This window comes from Rhinoderma darwinii, unplaced genomic scaffold, assembly GCF_050947455.1.
Source record: "Rhinoderma darwinii isolate aRhiDar2 unplaced genomic scaffold, aRhiDar2.hap1 Scaffold_138, whole genome shotgun sequence".
NCBI classification, from domain to species: Eukaryota; Metazoa; Chordata; class Amphibia; order Anura; family Rhinodermatidae; genus Rhinoderma; species Rhinoderma darwinii.
This window is the reverse complement of record NW_027461966.1, coordinates 2476970-2487926: the sequence shown is the minus strand read 5'-3', so window position 1 is coordinate 2487926 and position 10957 is coordinate 2476970.

Genomic DNA, 10957 nt, shown 5'->3' with positions numbered 1-10957 from the left:
CCAGTCCGGCCTCCTGGGATGACGTTACAGCCCATGTAACCGCTGCAGCCAATCACAGGCCAATCACTGGCTGCAGTGGTCACATGGACTGCCGCGTCATCCAGGGAGGTCGGACTGGATGTCAAGAAAGGGACGCGTCACCAAGACAACGGCCGGGTAAGTATGAATTTATTTTACTTTTATTACGGAAAGGGCTGTCCCTTCTCTCTATCCTGCACTGATAGAGAGAAGGGGCTGCCGATTAGTGCAGTGCAATTTTGCAGCCAAAAACGTGCCCGTAAATACGGGTGGAATACGGGTCGAATACGTGTGGCCAAGGACCCGTATTTATGCCAGTATTTACGGGTGGACAAAAATACGGTCATGTGCATGGGGCCTTATGGGGTGATTTGGTTTCTTTGAAACGGCAGCGCTTTAAGTCTTTTTATTTCTGTCAGCGAGTTAATTGTAAAGATAAAGATTCGCCCAATATCCACGTTTTAATGTTCTGTTAGTGTCTTCATCATACTGGACGGGTGAGATAATGTGATTGATAGAAGATAAGCGGCGGTTTCCCTATTTATGGCGGTATCACAACAGTAACCACATTGGCCTCTCACATTATTAATGAATTGCTGCGAGGCCTCCCCTCCTGAATAGTGGATGTATGTAACGTATAGGGTAAGGGCACACAGGGGGGATACGCTGAGTAAAATATGAGGGTATGCTCACACGCTAAAGTAAAATCGGTTGTAAAATGCGGATGTTTTTAAGGGAAAACGGCCTCTGATTTTCAGCTGCTTCTTAAGCATCAAACATTTTTGATGCGTTTTTTTTCTTAAGCTGTTTTTTTATTGACACAATGAAAAACGGCTCCAAAAAGGACTCAAGAAGTGACATGAACTTTTTATTTCACGAAGCGTTTTTATTACTACAGGGTGTAATCAGGAGCGTAGCTGGGGATGGCAGGGGGGGGGGGGCATGTATTTAGGGGGCCTGGTTTGGGGACTGTATTTAGGAGGTTTGGTGTCTATTAGTTTAAGGGGTCTGTATTTAGGGGGTCTGGTCTGGGGTCTGTATCAGATTAAGGGGGTTAGGGTCTGTATATTTAGGGGTCTGTGTTAGTTTAAGTGATCTGGGGTCGGTATTTAGGGGGTCTGTTTTAGTTTGAGGTCTGTGTCGGTATTTAGGGGGTCTGTATTTGGGGGTGTGATCTGTATTTGTTTATGGGGTCTGTATTTAGGGGTCTGTATTAGTTTTGGGGTTTTTATTTAGGGGTCTGTATTAGTTTAGGGGGTCTGGTCTGAGGTCTGTATTAAGGGAGTCAGGTCTGGCGTTATTATTAGTGTAGGGGGTCAGGTCTGGTGTCCGTATTTAGGGGTCCGGTCTGAGGTCTGTATTTATTCAGGGTGCTTGTGATGGGGGTCTGTATTTGTTTAGGGGGTCTGGTCTGGGGACTACAATAGCTTAGAAGGTCTGGGGTCTGTAGGTATTCTATAATCTAGTCTGTGATCCAATTTTATTAGTATGAGTAAAAGGGGTTGTCCAGGCACGTGGATAGGTCATTAGTATAAAAAACGGTCTGTGCCCGCACCACCCCTTTAATGTATGGTCCTGGGCCTTGGTGTCTAAATTTGTGTGTTTCTATAGGGGCTGGAAATGGCTGCAGAAGTGATGGGCAAAGATAACGCCACAGTGCCCTCTGTAGATAATGCCACAGTGCCCTCTGTAGATAATGCCACAGTGCCCTCTGTAGATAATGCCACAGTGCCCTCTGTAGACAATGCCACAGTGCCCTCTGTAGATAATGCCACAGTGCCCTCTGTAGATAATGCCACAGTGCCTTCTGTAGATAATGCCACAGTGCCCTCTGTAGATAATGCCACAGTGCCCTCTGTAGATAATGCCACAGTGCCCTCTGTAGATAATGCCACAGTGCCCTCTGTAGATAATGCCACAGTGCCCTCTGTAGATAATGCCACAGTGCCGTCTGTAGATAATGCCACAGTGCCGTCTGTAGATAATGCCCGTTGAGTTGGGCGATTTATCTACAGGGGGGGCTATATACTGGGGTTGGCTATCTGTGGAGCACTATATACAGTGTGGGCTATATCTACAGGGGGCTATATCTACAGGGGGCTATCTGTGGAGCACTATATACAGGGGTGGGCTATATCTACAGGGGGGCTATATACAGGGTTGGGCTATACGTGGAGCACTATATACAGGGGTGGGCTATCTGTAGAGCACTATAGGGGGAGCTATATGTGGGACACTATACAGAGGTGGGCTATATGGGGGCACTATCTACAGGGGGCTCTATGGGGGGCACTATCTACAGGGTGCTCTATGGCAGGCACCATCTACAGGGGGCACAGTGTGTGTGTGTGGGACATGGTGTATGGTGCTATTATAATTAGAGGTGCAGTGTATGGCGCTATTATATTTAGGGGCGTAGTGTGTGGTATAATGAGAACTTTATCTTTGTTTATAGGTGTAGAAATGTAGGAAAAGTGAGAAGCTGAAGACATCTGAGAAGCAAACTGCAGAAATGGGTTGTGACCGGGAGAAGTCATCATAGAGGTCTGGACCGGATGGAGAAAAAGATCTAGAATCTGAGACGTCACCGATGAGTCACTTAATGTAAATGTTCATTCTGCCTCTAATCAGCACTGTAGTCACTGTATGATTTGCAGCGAGATGATGGGTGGTGTGATTTTTTTTTTTTATGAAACAGCATCTCCCAGCATATCTTTACCATTGTTCGGACCATGCTGGGAGCTGGAAACAATTTAGTGTGAACCTATACGTCAGGGGTTGCACTAAATTGAGCTGTATTTGTGCTGGTGCTTTAGTATTATCTACAGAGGGCACTGTGGCATTATCTACAGAGGGCACTGTGGCATTATCTACAGAGGGCACTGTGGCATTATCTACAGAGGGCACTGTGGCATTATTTACAGAGGGCACTGTGGCATTATCTACAGAGGGCACTGTGGCATTATCTACAGAGGGCACTGTGGCATTATCTACAGAGGGCACTGTGGCGTTATCTACAGACGGCACAGTGGCGTTATCTACAGACGGCACAGTGGCGTTATCTACAGATGGCACAGTGGCATTATCTACAGACGGCACTGTGGCATTATCTACAGAGGGCACTGTGGCATTATCTACAGAGGGCACTGTGGCATTATCTACAGAGGGCACTGTGGCATTATCTACAGAGGGCACTGTGGCATTATCTACAGAGGGCACGGTGGCATTATCTACAGAGGGCACTGTGGCATTATCTACAGAGGGCACTGTGGAATTATCTACAGAGGGCACTGTGGCATTATCTACAGAGGGCACTGTGGCATTATCTACAGAGGGCACTGTGGCATTATCTACAGAGGGCACTGTGGCATTATCTACAGAGGGCACTGTGGAATTATCTACAGAGGGCACTGTGGCATTATCTACAGAGGGCACTGTGGCATTATCTACAGAGGGCACTGTGGCATTATCTACAGAGGGCACTGTGGCATTATCTACAGAGGGCACTGTGGCATTATCTACAGAGGGCACTGTGGCATTATCTACAGAGGGCACTGTGGCATTATCTACAGAGGGCACTGTGGCATTATCTACAGAGGGCACTGTGGCATTATCTACAGAGGGCACTGAGGCATGGTCTAAAAAGGGACTGCCCAATCTTGACATGTGTCTGCCAAACGCTGCCAACTGAGCCGCCGGACTGCATTTAGCGACACAAACTGGAAAACTGAATTGTTGAAATAAGCACGTGGAGAAATATCTAAAAATTTTAAACCTAGCAGTATTATTATAGTAATATAGTATTATTATTATAGTAATGTAGTATTATTATAGTAATGTAGTATTATTATTTTAGTAATGTAGTATTATTATAGTAATGTAGTATTATTATGATAGTAATATAGTGTTATAGTAGATCAAATAACTAATTGATTGACAATTTTGTATTGTATCAAATTTGAAAGTAATGCGGCCCGTCAACTTCCCATTTTTTCTATATGCGGCCCAGTTTGAGACCCCTCGGATAGACAGTGAGGACAGTATACAGGGAATATAGGACATACAATGAGGCTAGTATACAGGGAATATAGGACATACAGTGAGGACAGTATACAGGGAATATAGGACATACAGTGAGGACTGTATACAGGGAATGTAGGACAGACAGTGAGAACAGTATACAGGGAATATAGGACATACAGTGAGGACAGTATACAGGGAATATAGTACATATAGTGAGGACTGTATACAGGGAATGTAGAACAGACAGTGAGAACAGTATACAGGGAATATAGTACATATAGTGAGGACTGTATACAGGGAATGTAGGACAGACAGTGAGAACAGTATACAGGGAATATAGGACATACGATGAGGCTAGTATACAGGGAATATAAGACATACAGTGAGGACAGTATACAAGGCATATAGGACATTAAATGAGGTCAATATACTGGGAGTATAATATAGTACATACAGTGAGGACAATATACAGGGAATATAGGACATACAATGAGCCTAGTATACAGGGAATATATGACATACAGTGAGGATAGTATACAGAAAATATAGGACAAACTTGAGGAAAGTATACTGGGAATTTAGTACATATAGTGAGGACAGTATACTGGGAATATAGTACATGTAGTGAGGACAGTATACAAGGCATATAGGACATTAAATGAGGACAATATACATGGAATATAGGACATACAATGAGCCTAGTATAAAGGGAATATAGGACATACAGTGAGGATAGTATACAGAAAATGTAGGACATACTGTGAGGAAAGTATACTGGGAGTATAATACATACAGTGAGGACAGTATTAAGGACATACAGTGAGGACAGTATACAGGGAATATAGGACATACAGTGAGGACAATATACATGGAATATAGGACATACAATGTGCCTAGTATACAGGGAATATAGGACATACAGTGAGGACAGTATGCTGGGAATATAGGACATACAATGAGCCTAGTATACAGGGAATATAGGACATACAGTGAGGACAGTATACTGGGAATATAGGACATACAGTGAGGATAGTATACAGAAAATGTAGGACATACTGTGAGGAAAGTATACTGGGAATATAGTACATGTAGTGAGGACAGTATACAGGGAATATAGGACATACAGTGAGGACAGAATACAGGGAATATAAGACATACAGTGAGGACAATATACGGAGAATATAAGACATACAGTGAGGACAGTATACTGGGAAAAAGTACATAGCGTGAGGACAGTATACAGGGAATATAGGACATACAGTGGGGGCAATATACAAAGTATATAGGACATACAGTAAGGACAGTATACAGGCATATAGTACATATAGTGAGGACAGTGTACTGGAAATATAGTACATATAGTGAGGACAGTATACTGGGAATATAGGACATACAGTGAGGACAGTATACAGAGAATATAATACATATAGTGGGGGACAGTATACAGGGAATATAAGACATACAGTGGGGACAGTATACTGGGAAAAAGTACATAGCGTGAGGACAGTATACAGGGAATATAGGACATACAGTGAGGACAGTATACAGAGAATATGGTACATATAGTGAGGACAGTATACAGGGAATATAAGACATACAGAGAATATAATATACAGAGTATATAGTACATATAGTAAGGACAGCATACAGGGAATATAGGACATACAATGAACCTAGTATACAGGGAATATAGGACATACAGTGAGGACAGAATACTGGGAATATATGACATACAGTGAGGATAGTATACAGAAAATATAGGACATACTTGAGGAAAGTATACTGGGAATTTAGTACATATAGTGAGGACAGTATACTGGGAATATAGTACATGTAGTGAGGACAGTATACAAGGAATATAGTACATATAGTGAGGACAGAATACAGGGAATATAAGACATACAGAGAATACAATATAAAGAGAATATAGTACATACAGTAAGGACAGCATACAGGGAATATAGGACATACAGTGAGGACAGCATACAGGGAATATAGGACATACAGTGCGGACAGTATACAGAAAATATAGGACATACTGTGAGGAAAGTATACTGGGAATATAGTACATGTAGTGAGGACAGTATAGAGGGAATATAGGACATACAGTGGGGACAGGATACTGCGAATTTACTACATATAGTGAGGACAGTATACTGCGAATATAATACATATAGTGAGGACAGTATACAGGGAATATAATACATACAGTGAGGATAGTATACTGGGAAAAAAGTACATAGTGTGAGGAAAGTATACAGGGAATATAGGACATCCAGGGAGGACAGTATACTGGGAATATAGAACATACAGTAAGGATAATATACAGAGATTATACTATATACATTGAGGAGAATATACAGAGAATATAGTACATACAGTAAGGACAATATACTGGAAATATAGGACATACAGTGGGGACAGGATAGTGGGAATTTAGTACGTATAGTGAGGACAATATACATGGAAAACTACATATAGTGAGTACAGTATGCAGTGAATATAAGACATACAGTGAGGACAGTATTATGTTTTATTTTGTTTCAGCTAATTGTCAGAGAAAAGAATGTACTTAGAAACTCCTTTATCGGAGATGAAGACGGCCTGCAGGGGACTAGATCACGAGAAGTCACATTTTACTGTGTTTCCAACGAATATCAGTCTAGAAAAGTCTATAAGTCCCCATCACATCACGTTTTTAGCCTCCACTTAATGTATATGCCAGGAACAGCTCCCGACATATACGTTAAACATAGACAGTGACAGATACTAAACAGTGGCATCTGCCAAGCATAGACTACAATAGCGTACGTTAAATGTATGCGTCATTATCTTTCATGACCCCTTTCAAGACATATACGTTAAACGGATGCCATAATAGCCTATAGGTGAGGGATGCCACGGTTAGGCATCTGTCACAGGCATCTGACTCCCATCGACGGATCAATTTAACATATACATGTCATGAAAATCTATTGTAAATCCTATGACGTATACATGAAACGGAGGCCTGTGACGTATACTATATAGTGGTATACGTCACCCATAGTCTTCCATGCTTAAAAACATATACCACGCATTGTACATTTCTTGAGGGATTCCGTTGTATGGAATAACGTATACCAGCCTGACTTAGGCCAAAAGGACACTTTATTTTTACCCCTGTCGGTCTAGTGGAGACATATGGACACTTTACTGTGGAGATTGGGACAGATCAACTAAACGTTGGGCTAAAAAGTGATCAATATCATGTCAAAATCTGTCAATTACAATATATGTGTAACACCCCTTTGGGCCGACCTCTGTAGGCAGGGTGTATTGTAGTTCTCACCTCACTATGGCGCAGTGCCTCCACCCAAATCTTGCTAGGAGCTCTATACGAAAGCAGGAGGGTCTTCCTCTTCTGCCAGGGGTCGACGCGGGAAACCCCCACATTTGCTCAGTACACACTCACAAGCGGTTATGGTGAAACTACTCAACCGTTTTATTTAGGGAAAGGTAAACAAGGGCGATCTAAATAAAAATGATGCAAATAAAGAAATAAAGCACAAATGACATAACAGTTACAGTTCTGTGTGATTGACCCCCCAGTGGTGGGCATGGGCTATATGCCAGGCCTGGCTGGTACAACACATATCAATATTCCCAGAAATGTTATGGGCAGGGGCGTAGCTAGGGGGGGGGGCAGGCGGGGCACATGCCCCGGGCGCAGCTCAGAGGGGGGCACCAGCACCACCTCCTCCTGCACTATAATTGTACCTGTGTCGCAAGGACACAGGTACAATTAGAAGCAATGAATGACCGGGCACGTTCCGTGCCCGGCCATTCAGCGCCTTTCCACGAATGAAGCAACTGGTACCTTTTGTACCAGTGAAGCTTCCGTCGATGAAAGACGCTGACTGACTGACAGGGAAAGTCATCCTTCCCAGCCAATCAGCGCCTTTCATAGATGCTGTGTTCAACCCCCTGGAGACCTGCGCAGAAGAGCGCAGGTCTCCATGGCTGCCGGACGGCGTGGGAGCGGGAATAAGGTGAGTTTAAATATTTTTTATTTATTTTAAACTGTAATAGACGTGTGTGTCTGTATCTGCGGGGGGACTATATCTACAGGGGGACTATATCTATAGGGGGCTATATCTACAGGGGGTGGGCTATATCTACAGGGGGGCTATATACTGGGGTGGGCTATCTACAGGGGGACCATATCTCCAGGGGGTGGGCTATATACAGGTGGACTATATCTACAGGGGGGCTATATACTGGGGTGGGCTATCTACAGGGGGACCATATCTACAGGGGGTGGGCTATATACAGGTGGACTATATCTACAGGGGCTGGGCTTAATACAGGGGGACTATATCTACAGGGGGGCTATATACTGGGGTGGACTATCTATGGAGCACCATATACAGGGGTGGGCTATAGCTACAGGGGGGCTATAGAGTATATAGCCCCCTGTAGATATAGCCCACCCCTGTAGATATAGCCCACCCCTTTAGATATAGCCCACCCCTGTAGATATAGCCCACCCCTGTAGATATAGCCCACCCCTGTGTATAGCCCAGCCCTGTAGATATGGTCCCCCTGTAGATAGCCCACCCCTGTAGATATAGTCCCCCTGTAGATATAGCCCACCCCTGTATATAGTCCCCCTGTAGATATAGCCCACCCCTGTATATAGTATCCCACAAATAGCTCCCCCTATAGTGGTCCACAGAAAGCCCACCCCTGTATATAGTGCTCCACAGATAGCCCACCCCTGTATATACTATATACAAGGGTGGGCTATCTGTGGAGCACTATATACAGGGGTGGACTATCTAGTGGAGCACTATATACAAGGGTGGACTATATGTACAAGGGGGGGGGCTATCTGTGAAACACTATATACAGGGGTGGACTATATGTGGAGCACTATATACAGGGGTGGGCTATATCTACAGGGGGGGCTACATACATGGTTGGGCTATCTCTGGAGTACTATATACAGGGGTGGGCTATATCTACAGGGGGCTATATACAGGGGTGGGCTATCTGTAGAGCACTATAGGGGGAGTTATTTGTGGGACATTATATACAGGGGTGGTCTATATGGGGGCACTATCTACAGGGTGCTCTATGGCAGGCACTATCTACAGGGCGCACAGTGTGTGTGTGGGACATGGTGTATGGTGCTATTATAATTAGAGGTGCAGTGTATGGCGCTATTATATTTAGGGGCGTAGTGTGTGGTATAATGATAACTTTATATTTATTTATAGGTGCAGAAATGTTGGAAAAGTGAGAAGCTGAAGACATGTGAGCGGCAAACTGCAGAAATGGGCTGTGATCGGGAAAAGTCATCATAGAGGTCTGGACCGGATGGAGAAAAAGAACTAGAATCTGAGATGTCACCGGTGAGTCACTTAATGTAAGTGTTTATTCTGCCTCTAATCAGTACTGTAGTCGCTGTATGATCTGCAGTGAGATGATTATGATAGGATTTATTTTTTGTGAAACGGCATCTCCCAGCATATCCTTATCATTGTTTGGGCTATGCTGGGAGCTGTAGTTTTACGCCGTACACACCTATACGGCAGGGGTTGCACTAAATTGAGCTGTATTTGTGCTGGTGTTTTATATATGTAGTGAGCTTGGTTCTGGTGTTGTGTATAGAACCATATTGCTTGTAAAATGTACAAATGTTTTTATGCTCGCGATTGGTAGAGAAAACAAACACGGCGAGGGGGAAGGAGATGTCGGGAAAGAGGTTGGTGGGGGGGCGCCAAACTGAATCTTTGCACCGGGTGCTGGAGAACATAGCTACGCCTCTGGTTATGGGGATAACAAAGGGTTAGGATACTGTCTTCACCAAACATATACAGTATATCAGTGACCCACACAGGATAATGATCACTCACTCACACTTATACTGCTGGTGATAGCCGGCACGCGCTTATACTGCTGGTGATAGCCGGCACGCGCACTGGCGTAGCTATGGGGGTCGCAGCGGTTGCAATTGCGACCGGGCCCCGAAGCCAGGGGGCCCATGGCCCCCCGCACCACATCAATAAAAAGTTACTATAGTAACTCGGGCCGCGGGCCCCTGTTACTATAGTAACATATTTTACTTACCTTCCTGGTTCCGGATCGGAGCGGAGGTCCTGACGTCAAGCGCTGTGCGCGGCGCATGACGTCACAGCGCTATGCGCCGCGCACAGCATCGAGACGACAGAACTCCCGCCGCGGCCGAAGAGGAAGGTAAGCTTAGCCCTGACTGGCGGGGTCCGACTCCCGGGACTCGCCAATCAGCTGTTTTGAAGGGGCCGCAGCACTCGTACGAGAGCTGCTCCCCTTCATTCCTGTCACTTCATTCCGGTCACACTGTGAATCCGTGTCGGCGATTCACAGTGTGAGCGAGTAGTGAAATGAAGGGGAAGCAGTTCTCGTACGAGTGCTGCGGCCCCTTCAAAACAGCTGATTGGCGGGTCCCGGGAGACACATCAGCTATTGATGGCCTATCCTTAGGATAGGCCATCAATGTTTAGGGACTGCACAACCCCTAAGCCTACGATGTAGCAGGCTTAGCGGGCCCATGAGACAGGATCACAGATTGTGTGATCCTGTCTGCTGGGCCCTGTATCTAAGCCAATCACATGGTAGGCTTAGATACATGGCCCATGTGTGATCCTGTCTGATTTGCCCTGTATATAAGCCAATCACATGGTAGGCTTAGATACATGGCCCATGTGTGATCCTGTCTGATTTGCCCTGTATATAAGCCAATCACATGGTAGGCTTAGATACATGGCCCATGTGTGATCCTGTCTTATGGGCCCTGTATCTAAGCCTACCACACTGTAGGTTTAGATACAGGGCCCCAGTACACAGTAATCTTATACTGTATAAGATTACTGTCTGCTGGACCCTGTATCTA